Raw genomic sequence first — 23,894 nt, 5'->3', positions numbered from 1 at the left:
GCGGCGAGGTTAAAGTTAAGACAGCTGCCGAGATAGACCGAAAAAGTCTGTGGGATACTGTCGTAAACATCAGATGCTGCTGGATCAATTTGTTTGAACCATGGGAAAGAAACAGAGCGAAAAGTTCCAGCAACTTGTTTTTGTCAGCGAGGATGGGAAAATATGTCTCCTCATTTCCCCTCTACTTCCTTTATCAATTATTTTAAATCTCTGACCCCTGGTTTCCGACCCACTTGCCAGTGGAAACAGTTTCTCCCCATTTGCTCTACCAAAACCCCTCATTATTTTGAACACCTCTATTAGGTCTCCCATTAATCTTCTCTGCTCTAAGGAGAACAATCATAGATTCTCCAATCTCTCCACATAACTGAAGTCCCTCATCCCTGGTATCCTCCTGGTAAACCTCCTCGGTACCCCCTCCAAGCCCTCGACATCCTTCCTTAAGTGGAGTGCCCAATATTGTACACAATAATCAAGCTGAGGCCTAACCAGCGATTTGTAAAGGTTCAGCGTGTCTTCGTGGTGTTTGTATTCATTGCCCCTATTTAGAAAGGCAAGGGTCCCATTCACTTTCATAACCGAGTTCCCAACTTGCCTTGCCACTTTCAAAGATTTGTCAATATGCACTTCCAGATTCCTCCGCTCTTGCGCCCCCTCAAAATAGTACCATTTAGATTCTACTGCCTCGACATGTGGCTCCTCCTAATGTGCATCAATTCAGACTTATCCACGTTAATTTGCAACTGCCATGTGTCTGCCCATTTCAACAGTCTGTCTATGTCCTCCTGAAGTGTGCTACTATCCTGCTCACTATTTATGTTCCGAATTTTGGAAACGATTGTGGAAAGAGCCTCACCTTTAAACACAAGGACAAGCAAGACTTTCGTTACCTCGAGAAAAACCTAATGCTCGGCAGAGGATAGCATTCAATGGTTCCGAACCCAGGGCTGGATTACGGGCCCAGTGAGAGATTATTCCACTTTGACAGATTGGGGAGGACCTGGGACAAGAGTTTAGACTACACGGAGGTTGGAATAGGCTGGAGGTTAGGCGGTTCTTCTTTTCGCAGTGAGTAGCGAGCCTCTGGAATGCGTTGCTGGCTGGTGCGGTGCGTGCTGACTCTCTGTCTGCCTTCTCCAGGGAGCTGGACCGGTTTTTGGCTGGGGCAGAGGTTACAACATATAAAAGGTAAGAGGGTTCACAGTTAGTGTACGTACATTCCATGTGATCCCCTGGACTGCTTTCGATCACCTGAGGCGGTCAGGGAGGAATTTTCCAGTGTATTCTATCCCTTAAAGGCCCTGGATTTTTCTCAGGATCTTTGCCTCTCCCAGGAGATTCCACGGCTGCGGGCGGGGTGAGGGGGAGTAAGTGTCAGTAATGAAGCTCCAGCCATCGCGAGTGAGGGGCAGGCTTGATGGACCAGCTGGTCTTTTACTGCCCGTCATTTCCGTATGATCGTCTACATCCCCAGCTCGTCAAGATATTTTCAACGAAACGATCTTCACACAAACCCACTCCTGGGGCATGTCCTGCGTCTGTCTTTAGTGAAACGAGACTCAATGTCTCTGTGTCTCACGTTATTCTCCTCTGAAGCTCAAGGGCGCGAAATATTATTGCAGGCCTCTGCTATAATGCGCCTGAGAATTTCTAGTCCCGTCCAACCGTCCGCAACGGGACAACGTGGCTGTTGTACGCTTGGCGCACAAGAGGAGATGATTTTCAGCCCAGTAAATCATTGGGTGGTCTTAAGACAGTGAACACTCAGTCCTTCTACCCTTGGTTATAGTTCTATTGGATTCGGTGTTGTAGCTCAGTGGTATAGCGCCTGCTTTGCGTGTACTTATTTCTGGGTTCAATATCTAACACCTCCACCATTTATTTTCACCAGAATGTCCCACAGAAAGACGAATCGTGCTTTCAGAGCGAAGCGAGTTCCAACTTCTGAGACAAACATTCAATTGTCCCGGAGCAGGACTTCATTTCACGGTCCCCTCAGCAGCTCAGCTCATAACAGCCGCCGACTGACCAGAATTCAAAATGTAAAGTGTTTGGGCATAGAACCTGAGACCTCACACACGCGAAGCATGCGGTTTATCACTGAGCTCCATCACCAGATAATAACGACCTCGAACCAAGTGTAAAAGGACTGAGTGCCTCACTTTCCGAAGGAAACCCGAGGATTTACTGTGCTGAAAAGCATTTCCTCTTTTTAGATACTTGAGGTCTGCGGACCTGATACTAGTATTTTAATTCCAGATTTTATTTAATTAATTCAATTTTTAATTAGTTGAAATTGAATTCCGCAGCTGCCGTGGCGGGATTTGAATTCATGACGCGAGATTATTAATCGAGGATTTCTGGATTACGAGTCCAGTAACCTAACCACGATACTACCGTAACCGGTGGGTGAACAGAAGAAACCAGGTCTTTATTGGGATTTGATGAAAACTCCAGCCGGAAGATATTATTGTTTTGGATCCCTGGGGGAAGTGTTTTCCTTCCACTGGGTCACGAGGAAAAATGTTTGTGAAACACTGTTCCACATTGTACGGTCAGTGTCTGTTCAGCAAACCGACCCTCAATTCCTCAGTCCGTATTTCGAGAAACGCTTCTGTGCGCGACGCCGGCAAAAAAACACTGACCGACTCCCGGTGACTAATGGCGGCCGGAGGCCCCACAATCCCCCGCGCCCCAGAAACCCGTCCATCTCTCCAAGGCGCTGATTTCGCGATCAGACTGCGCATGCTCCCCGGGCCCGCCCTGCATTCTGGGAGCGCTTCGGTCCTGCAGTTTGTCGCGAGTCGGACTCGGTGGAAACAGGAGAAGAAACCGGGAAGCGGCGGGTGGGACGAGGGAGGCGCTGGATGAGGGGTTTAATGGAATGGTGCTAAGGGCACCCGGGCCGCCCGTCCGCCGGGCCCCCCGGCTCTGATTCGGGTTCTGAGCCGCACTCGGTGTTGCTGAGACTCCGCTCGGCCCCGCTCACTGTCTCCGACCAGCACCGCGCATGCTCTGGCCATGGGCCCTTCCCGCGCCTGCGCGCTGCTGACCTTTGAATTGAGATAGAACGTATTCTACCGCGCGGGGCATTTTGGGTAAGATTATCGCCATTGTAAAACCCTCTTGCCGATATTTCTGTGATGGGGTGTCAAAGGGCGAGGTTTACCAATCAAAAGCAAAATACTACGGATGCTGGAAATGTGAAACATAAAGAGAAAATGCTGGAAATCCTCAGCAAGTCAGGCAGCATCCGCGGAGAATGAAACAGAGTTAACGTTTCAGATTAGTGTTAAGGTTTTGTCAGAACTTGAAGAAGTGAAAGAATTAACAGTTTTTGAGCAAGTCGAGAGGCAGGGAAAGAGGGGACGGGGAGGGAAAGAACAAAAGGGAAGGTCTGTGATAGGGTGGAGGGCAGGAGTGATAAACCAAAAAAAGGGATGATGCTGCAAGGCAAGGTGGGTGGTAATGGGTCAAGTAAATAAACAAAGGATGACTCCAGTGGAGCTTCAAAGGACTGCAGTCAGCTGGATGTGTGAATGAGGCCGTGAGCCAAAGGAAGCGAATTTGAAGCGGAGAGAGAGGGACAAGCTGTGTAACCGGGCGCAGAAACTCATCCGCAGCCCAGACATCACTTCTTTCCCACTCGGCGTGAATGGACTATATTAATTACAATAATCCATGTTATTTGATTTTGAATAGTTTAGTTTCTAAATTGAATCATGTTTCTCCAATTATATTTCCCAACTCAGATTCAAGGCCTCCAACCCAACCCAAATGTTGGAGATGGTGCAGAGGGTTTGGGTTTCAGCAGAGGTAGGAGGGTGAGTGTGTGAGACTGGGATTTACTGTCTGGGGGAATGAGCAGGAAGAATGTTCCATATAAACTAGAATTGCCTGTTCTGAATTTCTATTCTGTATTCACAGTGAGGACTTTTGTAAACTCCAGTGCACTGATTGCGGAAAGAGCTTTAACCAGTTCCACAACCTGAAAAAAACATCGCACCATTCATAGCGGGGAGAAACCGTACACGTGTTCTGTGTGTGGACGGGGCTTCAAGTGATCGTCCAACCTGGAGAGACACAAGGACACCCGTACGATGGAGAAACCATGGAAATGTGGGGACTGTGGGAAGGGATTCAATTACCCGTCCCAGCTGGAAACTCATCGACGCAGACACACTGGGGAGAGGCCGTTCACCTGCTCCGTGTGTGGGAAGGGATTCACTCAGTCATCCCACCTGCTGACGCACCAGCGAGTTCACACTGGGGAGAGGCCATTCACCTGCTCCATGTGTGGGAAGAGATTCACTCATTCATCCAGCCTCATTGAACATCAACTTGTTCACACTGATAAGAGACCTATCAAATATTTTCACTGTGACAAGAGTTTTAAAAGCAGAAATGAACTGCTGACACACCAACGCACTCACACTGGGGAGAGGCCGTTCACCTGCACTGAGTGTGGGAAGGGATTCACTCAGTCATCCAACCTGCTGACACACCAGCGAGTTCACACTGGGGAGAGGCCGTTCACCTGCGCCGTGTGTGGGAAGGGATTCACTCAGTCATCCAGCCTTATTGAACATCAGCTTGTTCACACTGATAAGAGACTTTTCAAATGTTCTGTCTGTGAGAAGAGCTTGAAAAGAAAAAGTGATCTGCTGACACACCAACGCACTCACACTGGGGAGAGGCCGTTCACCTGCTCTGTTTGTGGGAAGGGATTCACTCAGTCATCCAGTCTACTGATACACCAGCGAGTTCACACTGGGGAGAGGCCATTCACCTGCTCCGTGTGTGGGAAGAGATTCACTCGATCATCCCACCGGCTGAGACACCAGCGAATTCACACTGGCCAGAGGCCGTTCACCTGCTCCGTGTGTGGGAAGGGATTCACTCAGTCATCCAGCCTTCTGACACATCAACTCGTTCACACTGATAAGAGACCTTTTAAATGTTCTGACTGTGAGAAGAGCTTTAAAAGAAAAAAGGATCTACTGACACACCAACGTACTCACACTGGGGAGAGGCCGTTCACCTGCTCTGTGTGTGGGAAAGGATTCACTCTGTCATCCAGCCTACTAATACACCAGCGAGTTCACATCTGACTGCAGGGTTCTGCTGTTATGACTGCTGTTAATCACATGCAGGACTCAACCCTGTTCATTCTGGCAGTTGGGGATTGTTTCTGATGTTAATAATCCATTTAACAGGATTGCAGTATTAGAATTCTGTAAAAGTGTCAAATAAATCAGCTTTCTTTTAAACACAGTCTTTCTCGTCCTTGATATCTCGATGATAAGACAAGGTGATTGAGGAATTATGATGAAATAAGTGGAATCCATCTTAGAACTGAGTTCCTCCACCTTTTTGAAAGATGGATCTACAAGATGTCCAAGTCTGACAGGACAGAAAATTCTATTATATCACAGGGTCCACTTCAATCAGCCTGCGCAGATTTCCACTACCCTTGTGTGGGAAAGAGTTTCCTGATTTCACTCCTGGACGCCCGAACTCTAAATTTAAGTTTATGACCTCTTGTTGTGGATTCCCCCACCAGAGAAAATAGTTTGTATTTCTACCCTATCGAATCCCTTTATAATTTTAAATATCTGGATCAGGTCACCTCTCAACCTTCTAAACTCAAGGGAATGCAAACCAAGGGAATACAACCGGTCCTCATTAATTTGACCCTTCAAGCCTCAGTGTCATTCTGGTGAATTCGCACTGTCCCCCCTCCAAGGCCAATATATCCTTGGTGAGGATCAGTACTGCAGATGGGCTCTGACCAAGGCTCTGTGGAACTGAAGCGTCACTTCCTCCCCTTTGTATTTCAGGCCTCGAGATAAAGGCCAACATTCCTTTCGTCTGTGATTATTTTTGTATCTGTGCACTAGCTTTTAGTGATTTGTGTACATGGACACACAAATCCCTTTGCTCCTCCACCGTTCCCAATCTCTCACTTCAAGAAAATACTCCAATGTTTCCTTCTTGCTTCCAAAGTGAATGATCTCACTCTTCCCCACATTGAACTCCACCTGCCACAGTTTGTCCATTCACTTAAACTGTCTCTTTGTAACTTCCTGCTCCCATCTACACCACTTACTGTGCCTCCTAACTTCGTGTCACCTGGAAACTTGGATCTACAACTCTCTATTCCTTCATCCAAGTTATTGGTAAATATGGTGAAAAGCTGAGGCTCCAGTTCAGATCCCTGGGGTCACCACTTGTCACATCCCGCCAATCAACGAACGTTCCCTTTATCCCTTCTCTCTTCTCCGACCTCCCAACCAATTCCAACACAAGTCACAAGGTCACTTTCAATTCTGTGCATTTTTATTGATTCTATTAATCTCTTGTGCTGAACGTTATCAAATGCCTTCTGGAAGTCCATACAGACAACATCCATAGACGCTCCCCTGTCCACCTTGTTAATCACCTCAAAAAATCCAACTGGATTAGTCAGACATGACCTGCCCTTCACAAATCCATGTTGACTCTCTTTGATCAGCTCAGACTTGATGAAGTGCTCAACCATTTTGTCTCTGATGATTGATTCCAGTAACTTCCCCACAACTGACCTTAAATGGACAGGTCTGTATTTTCCTGGTTTCTTCCTCCCTCCTTTCTTAGATAACGGAGTGACGTTTTCAATTTTCATCTCCAAGGGCACAATTTCTGACGAAGGAGGAAGCCTCCGAAAGCTTGTGAATTTAAAATAAAATTGCTGGACTATAACTTGGTGTTGTAAAATTGTTTACAATTGTCAACCCCAGTCCATCACCGGCATCTCCACATCATATATAACAGGACTGAGCGTCCCAGCTCTGACGATATAACAGGAATCTGTATCCCAGCATTGACTGTGAGGATCAGAGGACTGAGTGTCCCAGCACTGATTATGTGTCTTACAGGACTGACTGTCCCGGCACCGACTGTGTAGATGACAGGATTGACTGTCCCAGCACTGTCTATTCTTCCTGTCTACATGGGCTGTGGAGGAGATAAATGGGTGGGTTAGAATCCATAATAGGGTGGAATGACATGGGGTTGTCCGTGGAGATCAAATCGGTTGGAAGAGATGACAGAGATATGGAGGGGGAGAGGACAATGGTGGGACTTGAACACGAGGATGAGGATTTTAAAATCGAGGCTTTGCCGGACCGGGAGCCAATGTAGTAACACACGAACAGAAACTTACGGTTCACTGCCAGGCAGACAGGTGGAGAAGACATTGATGTCCACGGGGGAACAGTCAGGTTAACAGCAGCAGTCGAGTTCGGAGAAACCGCCAGTCAGGTCACAGGTTCAAATGGGAACTGCTGGAAGCAGACACACACAGTGAGATCTTACAACAGAGCACGGACGCTCTCAAAGACCACCTCCCTCCCTTGTCTGAATCCACGATCACCGTCTTCACCATCTCCCAAAATCAATCTGCAGACTTATCCTCCCACTGCTTTCTACTCACCGAATTACAGCTTCCAGATACCCAGCACAACCCACTTAATAAATAATAATAATTATACGGAGAGAATAGAGAAGCTGGGATTACTCCCTTTGGAGCAGAGAAGGTTCAGGGGAGATTTACCAGAATGGTTCCGGGGATGAGAGACTTCAGTTACCGGGAGAGACTGGAGAAACTGGGGTTGTTCTCCTTCGAGCAGAGAGGGTTAAGGGAAGATTTAATAGAGGGGTTGAAAATGAGGAGGGGTTTTGATGGAGTCGATGGGGAGAAAGTGTTGTCACTGGCGGGAGGGTCGGTAACCAGAGGACACAGATTGAAGGGAATTGGGAAAAGTGCCAGAGGGAGATGAGGAGAATGTTTTTAGGCAGCGAGTTGTTCTGATCTGGAATTCACTGCCTGAAAGGGCGGTGGGAGCAGATTCAATAATAACTTTCAAAAGGGAATCGGGTCAATCCTTGAAGGGGGGAAATTTGCGGGACTGTGGGGAAAGAGCAGGGGGGAGTGGGAATAATGGGATCGCTCTTTCACAGGGCCGGCACAGGCATGATGGGCCGAGCGGCCTCTTTCACAGAGCCGGCACAGGCGCGATGGGCCGAGCGGCCTCTCTCTGTGCTGTTTGATTCTCGCTCACTTTTGGGCTCCGACCCACGGCCCGTTTGACGGGGAGGCGGGAGAGTGACTCCCCCCCGAGCCCAGCTCGACACCGGGCGCTGCCAGAGTGGAGATTCACGGGGCCCGCAGGAGGCCCCCAGTAACTTCCCCCGTCACCCCCCCCCCCTCCCACCACCCCGCTCTCCCCTCTCAGGCCACTCCCGGTGCCGGCCCTCCCTCTGTGGGCTTCGCCCCCGCCCACAGCACCGCCCGCAGGGAACGCGGCAGAGGGACCGCGCTGCGCATGCGGTACGTACGCGTCGTGACATCAACGCGCAAAGATGAGAGACGCTGCCGCGTGTCACGTGATGGGAGGAGTCAGCCCAGGAGGCGTTTGGCGGGGGTGGAGTGATGGCCGGGTGCGGGGGTGGGTGGGGGGGCGGGCGCGGGGGGGGGGGTGAAGGTGAGAGCTGTCAATCAAAGGGCCCGGAGTCAGCACTCACTGCGCACAGGTTTTGGAGAATTTGTTCAAAAATGCAAAATCTGCAACCATGAAATAAAAATAGAAATGTAGAAAAAAGAGAAAAAATTGCAAATGCAATCAGCTGAATTAAAACTGAAATGTCCAAACTCACATCAGGCTGATGATCTGGGTCCTCCTGATTTATTAGTCTTCTCTCCCTGAGGCACAGGATGAGCACAGTGCTTGAATGCATCTTAAGGCAGATGGTGCTGGATGTATGGAATGGACCAGCAAGGGAGGCAGTGGGGCCTGATTGTATCAGCAAACTCCAGAGAGTTGGCTCAGAATCTGATAGCGATACCTTGGGATATGACAGACTAGAAATTGGGATTTTTTTTTTGTGCATGTGCACTAACTCTTAGTGATTGCTGTACCTGGACACCCAAACCCCTTTGCTCCTCTGCAGTCCCTAGTTTCTCACCATTAAGAAAATACTCCTATTTCTCACATGTTGCCTGCAATAGATGTTCTTTGTACAGCTCCCACATCTTTACTGTCCGTCAATATTTCCACTGTTCACTGTCAAATAACAACAGTCACGTCGAGACTGGAACATGTTTTTAATATTTCAAGATATACTTTATTTCATAAAATTCATGAAAGCACACAGCTCAATGTAAATATCACAGTTGCAATTCAAAGCAATAGAATAGATATCGTACACGCTACGATTCCATTATTACAATTGAAAACACAGAACATATTTTCTAATACATGCTGCATAATACAAGGTAAAATGGCCTGACACGGTGGCCTTTCCCCAGAGATCCTTTGCACCTCGCTTCAGTGCGTCCCACAGCATGTACCCCTGGACCTTGGAGTGTGCCAGGTGGCAATACTCGGTCGTGAACAGCTCCTTCAGCTGGAAGACCAGTTGGTTTCGGGTGGACCATAGGGCGTCCTTCACCGAGTTGATGGTCTTCCAGTAGCAGTTGATATCTGTCTTGCTGTTCGTCCCTGGGAACTGCCCGTAGAGAACAGCGTCCTGTCTATCCGGGATGTTGGGGTGAACCCCTCTTCACCTCAATGGTATAGGGGTCTTGTCTCTATGGAGGGGGGTTATCAACTTTTACCCGAATATTCTGATTCATGAACCCACATTCATGTTAATGTTTGGCAAACACTGTCTGATTTCTTTGACACACCTTTCGAACATTGGGATCAGCGACATAGGGGGTAATTTCAACTTCACTGCCTGGGCGGTAAACTGAAAGAGCAGAAATTAAAATCGGGCTGGTTCCATTAGGGGCGGTTGATCCGCTCTACCAGTTCTGCGATAGTGAAAATTTCCCTTCATGTGTTGTGAACCGGTGCAGTTTGAGAAAATGGACCAGCCTGTGGGCTTCGAAGATTGATACTAAGGCGTAGGTCAGGGAAGGTGTGGCCGATTTTAAGCATCCCAGCCTGGCGGAAATGGGTTTGTAGAGGCGAGTAAATGGTGTCAGGTCACTTACCGCCCCTTTAACGTTGGAGTTCCTGCCTCCGCCATCGGCGGTCGGGTCCTGAGAAGAGCGGCCGGAGCAACACCCACCTGTTTCCGGTCAGGTCACGTGTAATATGTAAATCAGAGTATTATGACGTACACGGGACACCATTTAATGTTAGTTACAAATGGGAGGAGGAGCCGCCCTTTCGATGGGCATTGAGTGGTCCGGAACACTGAGAAGTTTCTTTTTAACTTATATTTTGTGGGGCAAGGAGGAGCAGGAGAGCTTTCCCTTGGCCTGCTGCGGCCATGACAATTCTCCCGCCTCCTGATCAACTCAGAAAGATCTCCTTATAGATCGGTGCAACCAGGCAAACCCTAACTTCCCATTAAACTCCATGCTGAGGAAAAATTGCTGCCCAGCAGCTCAGAGAGGAAACGATCTCCGGAACTCCCCACTGGAGTTTGAAATTACATTAATATTTTACCAGTCAGTAACGGTCCGGGTGTTGGTCCATTATTATTCTGTTCTGGTCAAAACAAATGTCCCAATGAACAGGACGCTGTCTGACCCTGACAGCTCACCCTCAGTCCATCCCACCGGGCAGTGTGTGTGATGGGAAATAATCAACAACCGAAAAGGAAGATTTGTTTTTATACATTTCAGGATTAAACATTTAATATTGAAATCATATTATTTCCAGACTAATAACAGCGAACCATTTCATGTTAGAATCACATCTTGTATCATTTCACAACACCGCATTTGTCGGGTAAAATATAATTCCTGTCTGCTATTTCCAAATTTATTTAAAGTATTCGATTGATATCAGTTACTTTAGTGAACTCATTGATGTCAATAGATAGTAAAATCAGGCGCGGTGAATAACGGGCGCCCGATCCGCTACCGCCCGTCTTAGGCCACCGCCAAACGTGAAACTCTAATTGACTTTTTATGTAATTTCGGATGGAAAGTCTTGAGACGTTTCTATGATTTAACTAATGTAACAATTAGATTCAGTGGGTATTTCACACCGTTCTTCAGCTCCTCTAAGAATTTAGTCTGGGTCACAGCATAAATACACGTGTTGGTGCAGGAACTGAGAAGTTGAAGCATGAATCCGGCTGACTCGATGTCACTGGCCGGATAGTACTGGGCGTTTGTTACACGCAGAGAGATAACATAAAAAACTTCTGCGCTCCATAACAATATAAAACTGCCTGATATACTGAAGAGTAAAATGATGGATTTCCTTCTGTTCTCCATCTCTGGATCCTTGTGATTCTCTCCATTGCTGCGGCCCCGGAGTCCCCTGCGGACTTCAATGGCCGTTAAAATGTGCCTGGCGGTGAGAACATTGAACAGCAAAATCAGAATGAATGGAAGACACGGCATTAACACAAGATTAAACAAGTCAAACGCTGCCCATGCGGGTGAAGTGAAAAAGGTCGGTTTCACGACACAACCCCGGGGTACCTTCTCCATTATATATTCCGGGTCAATTACAAAGTACCAGGGAATGTTTTGTAAACAGCTCAGCGCACTCACCACCCCGATAACAACAGCCGCCGTTTTCTCGGTGCAATATTTTGTTTTCAGCTTCTGACAACAAATGGCCACAAATCGATCAAAGGTGAAAATCACTGTAAACCAGACAGAGGCCGCTGTGACTGCAAAACTCAGGGTGACAATGAGACGGCACACGGGGGTAATGGTCAAGAATGAAACTGGGAAATAAATATCAACAATGCGCCACATTATGACATCAGTGATAACGACGAGGAGATCGGCCGCCGCCATTCCCACCAGGTAGCGAGTGATACATTTGGAGAGTCCGCACTTTCCTCGGGACAGGATCACAATCGCCACCAAGTTAACTGTAAGAGAGAGAAACGGAAGGAGAGAAATTACTGATCAGACCTGGAGACAAAGCGGCAGTTTGACAGGATCTGGGGTGAAATTTCCAGCTTTGATGCTGAATCAAACGGTTGAAACTGATTCACTGACCTTGGCAGCGCTTTCGGGCACAGAAATGCTTTTAAACACAATGATCAATAATGAATTGGGAAATTGATACAGAAAGTGAGTAAAGTGAGCACCAGATCCACTGGAAGGGCCGAGTGAGGGGGCAGTGCCAGTGGGGAAGGAAGGAGGGATTTAAACACCGGGAATTCAACGGGTTAAATCCGGATTTGGGCTCCAGATGGACGGGAAAGTGAGCGAGGGCCGGGAAGGTGAGGGGACAGAGGCGGGTCCTGCTGGTTTGTTGATGTGGGTGGAGAGAGTCGACAGGGGCCGGCACAAAACGGGAAAGACCGTGATCCGTGGCGGTGAGTTGGAGGCTTCGGATTGGATTAGAAGAGGCAACTGGAGGCCGAGCGAGCGAGTGAGATTGGGAGGGAGACCAAGGAAAAGGACATCTTTGAGCTGGAGGGGAATCAGTAGCAGATAGTTTGTGAAAGCGAATGAACTGAAGGAACGGATGAGGAGACGGAGGATTCGATGCAGTGGGAGGAGAGGCTGGGATTCACAGGGAGAGACTGCAGCAGAGTGTTAGAGGAAATCAAATCTATAGGTTCAACTCACACAATCCAATTCATGAATTCAACCATTAATTTCTGTGGTTATTGGTGTCAATAAACTGCTCGTTGTTTCCATAATGTGTTCAATAAATTTTCTTTGCAAATTCAATTAAAATTACATTAAAATACAATCATTGAATTCTCCTCGTTCTTCATTGAATAAAGCTGACACATAGCTTCTAGAATGCAATATCCCCATAATTCAATGCGATCAAGGAAGCACTGATTTTATTCTTTAAATACATTTCAATTATGTTTATATATTCAATCAGTGAACAAGTAAAAGGAACATTCACATAAACAGACTGAGGATCTGATAGTGATAAACACACCCGGAGAGAGTATAATAAAACTCTCACAATCTGACAACATCCTAATAACACCTTCAAGTGACATTTCCTCTTCATAATTATACAGGAAGTTTTAGCAGTTCATTCCAATGGATTATTCACACCGCTGCTGCTCTGTCTCTCCCCCCTCTCTCGTTCTCTGTGTGTGTATCTCTCTCTCTGTCTCTCTTTTTCTATCGTTCCTTCTCCCCCTATCCCTCGTTTTCCTTCTCAGTTTCATTCTCGATCGCTCCTCTCTATCTCTCCGCACTCTCTCTACTCTCTTTCTCAATGCCCCTTTTCAGATCCGACTAAATCCTAACATCCTGCGCCTGCTTTCTTTTCACCAGCCCCTTGTTCCAATGATCCTATTCTTAGTGCCAGTTTATGAAATAGTGAAGCCTCTGTGAATATTTTAATGTTTCCACAAATCATCCAACTCTCCAGCTGTTCACCTACACTGTTCACTTCATCTGCAATCCATGGAATAAACAGAATCGAATGCCTCTGCCAGACACACCTCACAATAATTGAAATTCCTTCTCCTGTAATTACAAAGTACAGCGTTAGATGGCGGCATTGATTCAATTAACAAAACGCCAACATCACCGCTGCTGCTTCCAATCTATCGATAAATAGAACGGCTCATGATCTCAACAGAAACAGTGCAAACTGACAAAACGTAACCTCAAAATATTGCTGATGTGGAGATGCCGGTGATGGACTGGGGTTGACAATTGTAAACAATTTTACAACACCAAGTTATAGTCCAGCAATTTTATTTTAAATTCACAAGCTTTCGGAGACTTCCTCCTTCCTCAGGTAAATGTAAACATTTACCTGAGGAAGGAGGAAGTCTCCGAAAGCTTGTGAATTTAAAATAAAATTGCTGGACTATAACTTGGTGTTGTAAAATTGTTTACAATTGTCAAAATATTGTATTTTACATTGAATTCATCCACAGCGAATCAGAGAACGAGATGTGAAAGAATCAGCAGCAAACGCAGTTCAGTAGTCAAACATCTGAAGCGGTGTCAGATACACACACAATGAAATCATCTTCCATAACAGTGATAACCAACGAATACATTAAAATCCCCGTTAAACTGTACCATGTTATAGGGGAGGGAGGACATTGCGCCGCCTCCTTGTAACACAGAGACCGTGAGCTGTCTCATTATCAATCACTGAAAACACATTGATGAAAAAATATTCCAGGACAGGTTAGTTCCACAACATGAAACTGTTCACAGCTCCTGATGGTCTGAGACCAGCTCTTAGCCCAGACACCTGATTTCAATACATGCAGTACAGAGAATAATCCAGTAACAATGCCAAGGTTGGATATACAAGATCATAACGCATACAATGCAGCTGCTATAAGACAACAATAGCAGAGACTTAGGACAATCGATCAACTGATAGAACAGAACAGTCCACTGTGTAATACACGATGGGAGAAAAATAATGCCAAGTACAGCAGCAGAGTTAATACCGATTTAGACCATGAACAGCTGAGATAATGGCTTACCTGGAACTCCAACGGCTGCAAGAACAGGATAATAAATACATTCTATCAGATACATTACTGAATATCCCATTTCTGTGAGAAGCAATGATTTCCGTTGGCCTGGAAACCGCAGCTCCGGCAGGCACTCTGTGTTGATTCATTACAGCGATCCCTGATTTATACAGGGGGTAAATCTCCACTGACACGGCTATACCCCTGATCATTGCTATTAGTTACAGTCATTTGAACAAACACATTACATCAGCAGCTTTGCCTCCTTGTAAATGATGACGTGGATATATCACAAACATCTCAAAGTTCAGAACCTTGTCTTAATGAGACCTCTCTCAGGAATAAAGTTAAAAGCTTTGCTCAGAAAGGACTGGTCCAACAATGAGCGGCTTCATTTAGAGTTTTCATATAATTGTATTGACCATGTTCACTCCTGCCGATTCAATTATAAATTTTACAGATTTCTCCACATTGTGCATTGAATCCAGGGACACAAGCAGACCCGTTTCACTCTGTTCCTGCAGTTTCCCAGTTAAAGTATGAATTTTGAGTCTCTGACACGAAGACAGTCTCTAAAAGGGACTCCAACCTTTCAGGCAGTGCTTAACAACCCTCTGTGTAAAAAATATGCTCCACATTTCCCCTCTAGTTGTTTTGGCAATTATTTTAAACCTATGACCTCTAGTTACCAATCCAGTTGCCAGAGTATGCAGTTTCCACTATTTGCTCTATAAAAAACCCTCATTATTTTGAACACCACTAATGGTCTCCCCTGAGCCTTCTCTGATCTAAGGAGGACAATCCCAGCTTCTCCAATCCCTCCACTTAACTGAAGTCACTCATCCCTGGCATCACCCAGGTAAGTCTCCTCTGTACCCTCTCCAATGCCTTGACATCCTTCTTAAAGTGTGATGCCCAGTGTTGCACACAATACTCCAGCTGAGGCCTAACCAGTCTTTTTGTGAAGGTTTAACATGACTTCCCTATTTGTGTATTCAATGCCCCTATGTAAAAACCCGTGTATCCCATACGCTTGCTTAACCACCTTATCAACTTGCCCTGCCACTTTCAAAGATTTGTGAATATGCACCCCCAGGTCCGACTTCTCTTCCGCCGCCCTCAAAACAGTACATTGAGTTACATCGAAACCACAGCACAGAAACAGGCCATTCGGCCCAACTGGTTTATGCCAGCTTTTAGGCTCCACACGAGCCTCCTCCCTCCCTACTTCATCTATCCCTATCAGGACACCATATTTCTTTCTCCCTCTTCTCCTCATCTAGCTTCCCTTTCAATGCATCTACGTTATTTGCCTCAACTACTCCCTGTGGTAGCGCGTTCCACATTCTAACCACTCTTTAGGGAAAGACGTTTAACCTGAATTCCTGGATTTATTAGTGACTATCTAATATTTATGACCTCTAATTTTGGTCTCCCTCACAAGTGGAAACATTTTCTCTACATCTACCCTCCCAAAACCTATCATTATCTTAAAGACCTCTGTCAGGTCACCCCTCAGTCTTCTCTTTTCTACAGAAAAGAGATCCATCCTGTTCAGCCTTTCCTGATAAGGATAACCTCTCAGTTATGGCATCATCCTTGTGAATCTTTTTTGCACCATCTCCAATGCCTTTATATCCTTCCTATAATATGGCGACCAGACTGTGCACAATACTCCAAGTGTGGCCTAACCAAGGCTTCATACAGGTTTAACGTAACTTCTTTGCTTATCAATTCTATTTCTCTAGATTTGAAACCCAGTGCTTGATTTGCCTTTTTTTCACCTGCGTCGCTACTTTTCGTGATTTGTGTATTTGTGCCCGAAGATTTTATTAAAATTTCAAAATATACTTTATTTCTTAAAATTTAAGGATATACACATTTCAATGTAAATCACAATTACCGTTCAAAACAATACAGATCGTTCACACAATGACCTCATTATTATAATTCAAATCACAGAACATATCTTCTAATGCATGCTGTACAATCCAATGTGAAATGGCCTTATACAGTGGCCTTTCCCCATAGAGCATTTATGTAGGCCGCACCTCATTTCATTACATCCCTCAGCACGTACTCCTGGAACTTGGAGTGTGCCAGTCGGCAACACTCGATCATGGACAGCTCCTTCAGCTGGAAGACCAGCAGGTTTCGGGCGGACCAAAGGGCCAACTTCACCGACTTGATGGTTTTCCAGAAGCAGTTGATTTCTGTCTTGGTGTGCGTCCTGGGGAACTGCCCGTAGAGCACAATGTCCTGTGTTACTGAGGTGTTGGGGATGAACCCGGACAGATAAAAATACATCTGTCTCCACATCTTCTGCACCAAGGGTCAGCCCACCAGGAGATGGACGATGGTCTCCTCCTTGCTGCAGTCTCGAGGGCAGCTCGCGGTGGTTCTGAGATTGCGTGAGTTTTGGAAGGACCGCAGTGGCAGGGCCCTTCTCACCATCATCCAGGCTACATCCTGGCGCCGGTTGGTCAGTTCTGGCAATGAGTCATTCTGCCAAATGGCATCGACCGTCTGGTCGGGGAACTGCTGGATCAGATCCGCCCTCTCCTTTACCTGGAGGACTCCCACTGTCTGGCGGCCTTGTGGTCGTCAGGATCCTCTCCACCTGGGACAGGTGGGGTTGGGGGATTACGGTTCAGTTGGCCGAGACGTCTTGCGTCTGCTCGGCCAGCGTGGCCAGACCCAGCCTTCTCAGTGTGGGGGACAGGTAAAAACGCAGCACGTAGTGACACTTGGTGTTTGCCTACTGGGGCTCTACACATATCCCCAGGCAGCCACACACAAAGGTGGCAATCAGCATCAGAGTAGTTTTGGGGACAGTCTTCCCCCCTTTGTCTGGGGTCTTGGACGTGGTGTCCCTGCGGACAAGTTCTGCCTTGGACCTCGAGACAAAGTGCAAGATAGCTCGGGTGACTGTGACGGCGGATCAGCGGGGTATGGGCCAGACCCTGGCCACGTGGAGCAAAACTGCGAGTACCTCACACCTTATCACCAGGTCCCTGCCGGTTATGGAGAGGGAGAGCCCCACCTACATAACAAGCTTCTGTTTGGACTTGGCGACCCGCTCTCCCCGTTTCATGGTGCAGGCCAGGGACCCCCGAACCACATGCCCAGCACTTTCATATAGTCGAACCTAACAGTGAAGGGGACAAAGGACTTGGCCTCCACTTGCCAAATAACATGGCCTCGCTTTTATTTCGGTTCACTCTAGCCCCCGAGGGCAGCTCGAAACAGTCGCAGATGCCCATCAGTCTGTGAACCGACCGCTGATCAGAGCAGAAGACGGTGACGTCGTCCATGTAGCGGAAACCTTTAACCTGAGAGCCTCCACTGCCTGGGATCGTCACCAACCCCACCCCCCCCCCTCCCCCATGCCTGCGACCTTCCTGATGGATGCAGCGACCGGATCGATACAACACACAAACAAGACCACAGAGAGAAACAGCCCTGCCTGACTCCAGATGTGAATGGAAAGCTCTCGGACTCCCAACCATTGATTAGGACTGCGCTATAGATTTCCGTGTAGAGCGGTCGGATCCAATCGCAGATTGCCTCCTCAAACTACATTTTAAAGAGCACGTCCATCATGTACATGTGGGATATTCAGTCGAAGTCCTTCTGCTGGTCCAGGCTGATGAGCCAGGTGTTCACCCCGCATCCTGCACGTCGGCGATCGTATCACTGAGTAGTGCCAGGCTATCAGGCATCTTCCTGCCAGGTACAGTACAGGTTTGATCCGGGTGGATCAGCAGCTCCAGAGCAGAGCCGGTTGGGAGGACCTCAGACAGAATCTTGTAGTCAACATTTAGCATGGAAACGGGTGCCTAATTTCTGATTTCTTCCCTCTCGCCCTTCCGCTTGTAGATTAGGATGATGATGCCTTTCCTCATGGACTCTGACATGTTGCCTGTCAGAAGCATACCCCCGGACACTTCCACTTCTTTGAAACTGGAAATAATCTACCACCTGGCATACCCACCTTGGATGGTCTCATAAAATGAGAACAATCAGTTCTTCTTTCCCTGTTTAAAAAAGCATTTTATCTGGGGATATCGCTCAGTGGTGGAGCGCAAGGTCCTGTGTTCAATCCCCAGCATCTCCAAAAAAAGTTTCAACAGAATGACGCACGGAAAGGCGAATCGCGCTTTCTGAGCGCAGCGAGTTCCAACTTCTGAGGCTCCACAAGCATGAAATTGCCCCGGAGCAGGACTTCATCTCACGGTCCCCTCAGCAGCTCAGCTCATCGCCGCCGCCGACTGACTGGAATGTGTGACAGTGCAATGTCGATCGAGCAGTCCCAGCTCTTGTTTGACACTGTGTCATTCATCCATCTCACTTTATGATTCAGAGGTTGGATGTCAACCTCGTCACTGACGATTGGCAATTGTAATTTTTTTATTTCCGCTGACTTTTTTTTTGGAAAGTTCAAAGTAAAGAGGAGCAGAAACCCCGTGAACTGAAACGGAGCTTGAACATTTGGAGCACGTGTGAGGACTGGGCCTCTCGTTGTCCGGGAGAGACAGAGCGGAAAGCCGACTTTTTTATTCTAAAGTTGAAGCGATTTTTCCTGAGGGGATGTAGCTCAGTGGAAGAGCGCATGCTTTGCATGTATGAGGTCCCGGGTTCAATCCCCGACATCTCCAAGCGCTTTATGTTTCGAATTTTGAAAAGGCCCTCTTGTCCTCACCTCACCTTCACACACAAGGACAGGAAAGGGTTTCTTCACCTCGAGAAAAACCGAACGCTCTGCACACGATAAAATTCAATGGAAGCACGCACGCGCTTTTGAAATGGCTCCCATCCGGGGCTGGAGAGCGGGCCCAGTAATAATAACAGAGAAAATAGGATCACGAGTCGGATATTCAGCCCTTCGAGCCAGCTCCGCCATTGGATATGATCATGGCTGATCCTCGATCTCAATCCCCCATATTCCCGCTCTCTCTCAATACGCCTTGATGCCTTCTGTGTCTGGAAATCTATCTATCGCCGCCTTAAGTAGATTCAGTGACTTGGCCTCCACAGCCTTCCGTGGGTCAGAATTCCACAGGTTCACCACCCTCTGAGTGAAAAAATAGATTATTCCCAGTTTCACAGATCGGGGAGGAGCAGCGGACAGGCGTTCAGACGACACAGAGGTAGGAATAGGGTGGGAGAGGGGGAGAGTCTCCTTTGGATGTGCTGTCACCATCCTCCCGATTTCAGGGCACATTTTTCGAACGCTCCCGTTATCAGTCACTTTGCTTACGGTTGGACGGGACTAGAAATCCTCAGACACATTGTGGCAGAGGCCGGCAAGAATATTTCAATTCCCTGAGCATCAGAGGAGGGTAAGGTGAGACACAGACAGCATTGAGGATAATTTCGCTGCAGACGGATGCAGGACTTGCCCCAGGTGTGGTTTTGTGTTTAACGATCACTTCACTGAAAACACCTTGACGGTCTGGGGCTACAGACGGACATGATGGTCAGGAAAAGACCAGTTGGTTCATCAATGCTGCCCCACATGCCTGGAGCATCGTGACCAGACACTTCCTACCGACACCACCCGCCCCTCCCACCGGAAACATGTAATCTCCTGGGAGCGGCGACAAACTAGAAACAAATCCAGCGCCAATAAGGAGGGGAAATTCTGGGAAATTCCTCCCCGAATCTCTCAGGCGATCGAATCGAGTTCAGTGGATCACACTGACCATGTGTAGTTTAACTGTAAAACCACTCACCTTCTATGTGATGCGATCTCTGCACCAGTCAAGAACTGGTCCAGATCCATCCAGAAGGCAAAGAGAGAGTCAGCACCCACCACACCAGCCGGCAATGCATTCCAGAGACTCAGTACTCTCTGGGAAAAGAAGAACCGCCCAACATCCAGACTATTCCTACCTCTGTGTAGTCTGAACGCCTGTCCGCTGCTCCTCCCCGATCTGTGAAAGTGGGAATAATCTATTTCTTCACTCAGAGGGTGGTGAACCTGTGGAATTCTCTACCATAGGATACTGTGGAGGCCAAGTCACTGAATATATTTAAGAAAGACAGATTTCTGCACACAGAAGGCATCAAAGCGTATGGAGAGAGAGCGGGAATGTGGCATTGAGATAGAGGATCAGCCATGATCATATATAATGGCGGAGCAGGCTCGAAGGGCCCAATGGCCGACTCGTGATCCTATTTTCTCTGTTATTATTACTGGGCCCGCTCTCCAGCCCCGGGATGGGAGCCATTTCAAAGGCGCGTGCGTGCTTCCATTGAATTTTATCGTGTGCAGAGCGTTCGGTTTTTCTCGAGGTGAAGAAACCCTTTCCTGTCCTTGTGTGTGAAGGTGAGGTGAGGACAAGAGGGTCTTTTCAAAATATAAAGTGTTTGGAGATACCGGGTATTGAACCCGGGACCTCACACATGCAAAGCATGCGCTCTACCACTGAGCTACATCCCCTCACCAACACCGTTTCAAATTTAGAATAAAAAAGTGGGCTTTCCGCTCTGTCTCTCCCGGACAACGAGATGCCCAGTCATCACACATGCTCACAATGTTCAACCTCTGCTTCAGTTCACGGGGTTTCTGCTCCTCTTTACTTTGAACTTTCCAAGAACAATGTCAGCGGAAATTAAAAAAATATATAATTGCCACTACTCAGTGACGAGGTTCACATCCAAATTCTGAATCATAAAGTGAGACGGATGAATGACACAGCGTCAAACAAGAGCTGGGACTGCTCGCTCGACATTGCACTGTCACACATTCCAGTCAGTCGGCGGCGGCTATGAGCTGAGCTGCTGAGGGGACCGTGAGATGAAGTCCTGCGACGGGACAATTGTGGAGCCTCAAAAGTTGGAACTTGCTGCGCTCAGAAAGCGCGATTCGCCTTTCCGTGCGGAATTCTGATGAAAAAAGATTTTTTGGAGATGCTGGGGATTGAACCCAGGACCTCATACATGCGAAGCATACGCTCTACCACTGAGCTACATCCCCATATGCAATACATCGCTAACCAAGGAAAGAAGAACTGACCGTTCTCATTTTCTGAGCACGTCCAAGGTGGGTCTGCCACGTGATAGATTATTTGCAGTTTCAAAGATTGGGGCGGAGCACGGGACAGGCGTTTAGACGACACAGAGGTCAGAATAGGCTGGGTGTTAGTCGGATCTTCATTTCCCAGAGAGTAGTGAGTCTCTAGAATGCATCAGCTCTTCTTTCCCTGGTTAGACTGTTTTCTTATGTGGGGATGTAGCTCACTGGTAGAGCGCATGCTTCGCATGTATGAGGTCCTGGGTTCAATCCCCAGCATCTCCAAAAATATTTTTCATCAGAATTACGCACGGAAAGGCGAATCGCGCTTTCGAAGCGCAGCGAGTTCCAACTTTTGAGGCTCCACAAGCATTAAATTATCCCGGAGCAGGACTTCATCTCACGGTCCCCTCAGCAGCTCAGCTCATAGCAGCCGCCGACTGACTGGAATGTGTGACAGTGCAATGTCGAGCGAGCATTCCCAGCTCTTGTTTGACGCTGTGTCATTCATCCATCTCACTTTATGATTCAGAATTTGGATGTGAACCTCGTCACTGAGTAGTGGCAATTATATATTTTTTTTATTTCCGCTGACATTGTTTTTGGAAAGTTCAAAGTAAAGAGGAGCAGAAACCCCGTGAACTGAAGCAAAGGTTGAACATTGTGAGCACGTGTGACGACTGGGCATCGCGTTGTCCGGGAGAGACAGAGCGGGAAGCCCACTTTTGTTATTCTAAATTTAAAGTAGTTGTGGGTAGGGGATGTAGCTCAGTGGAAGACCGCATGCTTTGCATGTATGAGGTCCCGGGTTCAATCCCCGGCATCTCCAAACGCTTTATGTTTCGAATTTTGAAAAGACCCTCTTGTCCTCACCTCACCTTCACACACAAGGACAGGAAAGGGTTTCTTCACCTCGAGAAAAACCGAACGCTCTGCACACGATAAAATTCAATGGAAGCACGCACGCGCCTTTGAAATGGCTCCCATCCCGGGGCTGGAGAGCGGGCCCAGTAATAATAACAGAGAAAATAGGATCACGAGTCGGCCATTGGGCCCTTCGAGCCTGCTCCGCCATTATATATGATCATGGCTGATCCTCTATCTCAATACCACATTTCCGCTCTCTCTCCATACGCTTTGTTGCCTTCTGTGTGTACAAATCTGTCTTTCTTAAATATATTCAGTGACTTGGCCTCCACAGTATCCTATGGTGGAGAATTCGACACGTTCACCACCCTCTGAGTGAAGAAATAGATTATTCCCAGTTTCACAGATCGGGGAGGAGCAGCGGACAGGCGTTCAGACTACACAGAGGTAGGAATAGTCTGGATGTTCGGCGGTTCTTCTTTTCCCAGAGAGTACTGAGTCTCTGGAATGCAGTGCAGGCTGGTGTGGTGGGTGTTGACTCTCTCTTTGCCTTCTGGATGGATCTTGACCAGTTCTTGACTGAGGCAGAGATCGCATCATATCGAAGGTGAGTGGTTTTAAGTTAACCTACACATGGTCAGTGTGATCCACTGAACTCGATTCGATCGCCGGAGGGATTCGGGGAGGAATTTGCCAGAATTTCCCCTCCTTATTGGCGCTGGATTTGTTTCTGGTTTGTCGCCGCTCCCAGGAGATTACATGTTTCCGTTGGGAGGGGCGGGTGGTGTCGGTAGGAAGTGTCTGGTCACGATGCTCCAGGCATGTGGGGCAGGATTGATGAACCAACTGGTCTTTTCTTGACCATCATGTCCGTCTGTAACCTCAGCTGGTCAAGGTGTTTTCAGTGAAGTGATCTTTAAACACAAAACCACACCAGGGGCAAGTCCTGCATCCGTCTGTAGTGAAATTATACTCAATGCTGTCTGTGTCTCACCTTACCCTCCTCTGAAGCTCGGGGACTCGACGTATTCTTGCCGAACTCTGCCACAATGTGCCTGAGGGTTTCTAGTCCCGTCCAACCGTAAGCAAAGTGACTGATAACGGGAGCGTTCGAAAAATGTGCCCTGAAATCGGAATGATGGTGACAGCACAGCCAAAGGAGGCTCTCCCCCTCTCCCAGCCCCCTTTCTCATTGCTCTGAGTGCCGAGGCCTGGTTTCTTCCGTTCACCCACAATTATATCAGGTCCGCAAACTTCATGTTTAATTGTCTGTTTGGAGCAGAAAAGGAGATGAATTAAAGCCCAAAAAAAACCCTTTGTGGTCTCATAAAATGAAGGAGATCAGCTCTTCGTTGGAATGTGCTCCTATCTGGGGATGTAGCTCAGTGGTAGAGTGCGTGCTTTGCATGTATGAGGTCCTGGGTTCAATCCCCAGCATCTCCAAAGCTATTTTCTCACCAGAATTACCCACAGAAAGGCGAAGCTTGATTTTGGTGTGCCGCGAATTCCAACCTCTGAGGCTCCACAAGCATCAAATTGCCCCTGAGCAGGATTTCATCTCACG

The 23,894-nt window shown here is 47.6% G+C and overlaps 6 non-coding genes across 6 annotated transcripts; 4 read left to right on the top strand and 2 right to left on the bottom strand.

The window, feature by feature from the left end:
• The first annotated feature begins 19,031 nt into the window (after positions 1 to 19,031).
• On the top strand, positions 19,032 to 19,103 carry trnaa-ugc (transfer RNA alanine (anticodon UGC)). Its single transcript has one exon. It is a non-coding gene; the product is annotated as a tRNA-Ala (tRNA).
• Positions 19,104 to 20,818: 1,715 nt separating this feature from the next.
• Positions 20,819 to 20,890, bottom strand: trnaa-ugc (transfer RNA alanine (anticodon UGC)). Its single transcript has one exon. It is a non-coding gene; the product is annotated as a tRNA-Ala (tRNA).
• Positions 20,891 to 21,355: 465 nt separating this feature from the next.
• On the bottom strand, positions 21,356 to 21,427 carry trnaa-cgc (transfer RNA alanine (anticodon CGC)). The gene has a single exon. It is a non-coding gene; the product is annotated as a tRNA-Ala (tRNA).
• Positions 21,428 to 21,676: 249 nt separating this feature from the next.
• trnaa-cgc (transfer RNA alanine (anticodon CGC)) lies at positions 21,677 to 21,748 on the top strand. The gene has a single exon. It is a non-coding gene; the product is annotated as a tRNA-Ala (tRNA).
• Positions 21,749 to 22,220: 472 nt separating this feature from the next.
• Positions 22,221 to 22,292, top strand: trnaa-ugc (transfer RNA alanine (anticodon UGC)). The gene has a single exon. It is a non-coding gene; the product is annotated as a tRNA-Ala (tRNA).
• Positions 22,293 to 23,701: 1,409 nt separating this feature from the next.
• trnaa-ugc (transfer RNA alanine (anticodon UGC)) lies at positions 23,702 to 23,773 on the top strand. Its single transcript has one exon. It is a non-coding gene; the product is annotated as a tRNA-Ala (tRNA).
• The last annotated feature ends 121 nt before the right edge of the window (positions 23,774 to 23,894 follow it).

Source organism: Heptranchias perlo, unplaced genomic scaffold (assembly GCF_035084215.1).
Source record: "Heptranchias perlo isolate sHepPer1 unplaced genomic scaffold, sHepPer1.hap1 HAP1_SCAFFOLD_60, whole genome shotgun sequence".
In the NCBI taxonomy this organism is placed as follows: Eukaryota; Metazoa; Chordata; class Chondrichthyes; order Hexanchiformes; family Hexanchidae; genus Heptranchias; species Heptranchias perlo.
This window is presented reverse-complemented; position numbering and strand designations above follow the sequence as displayed.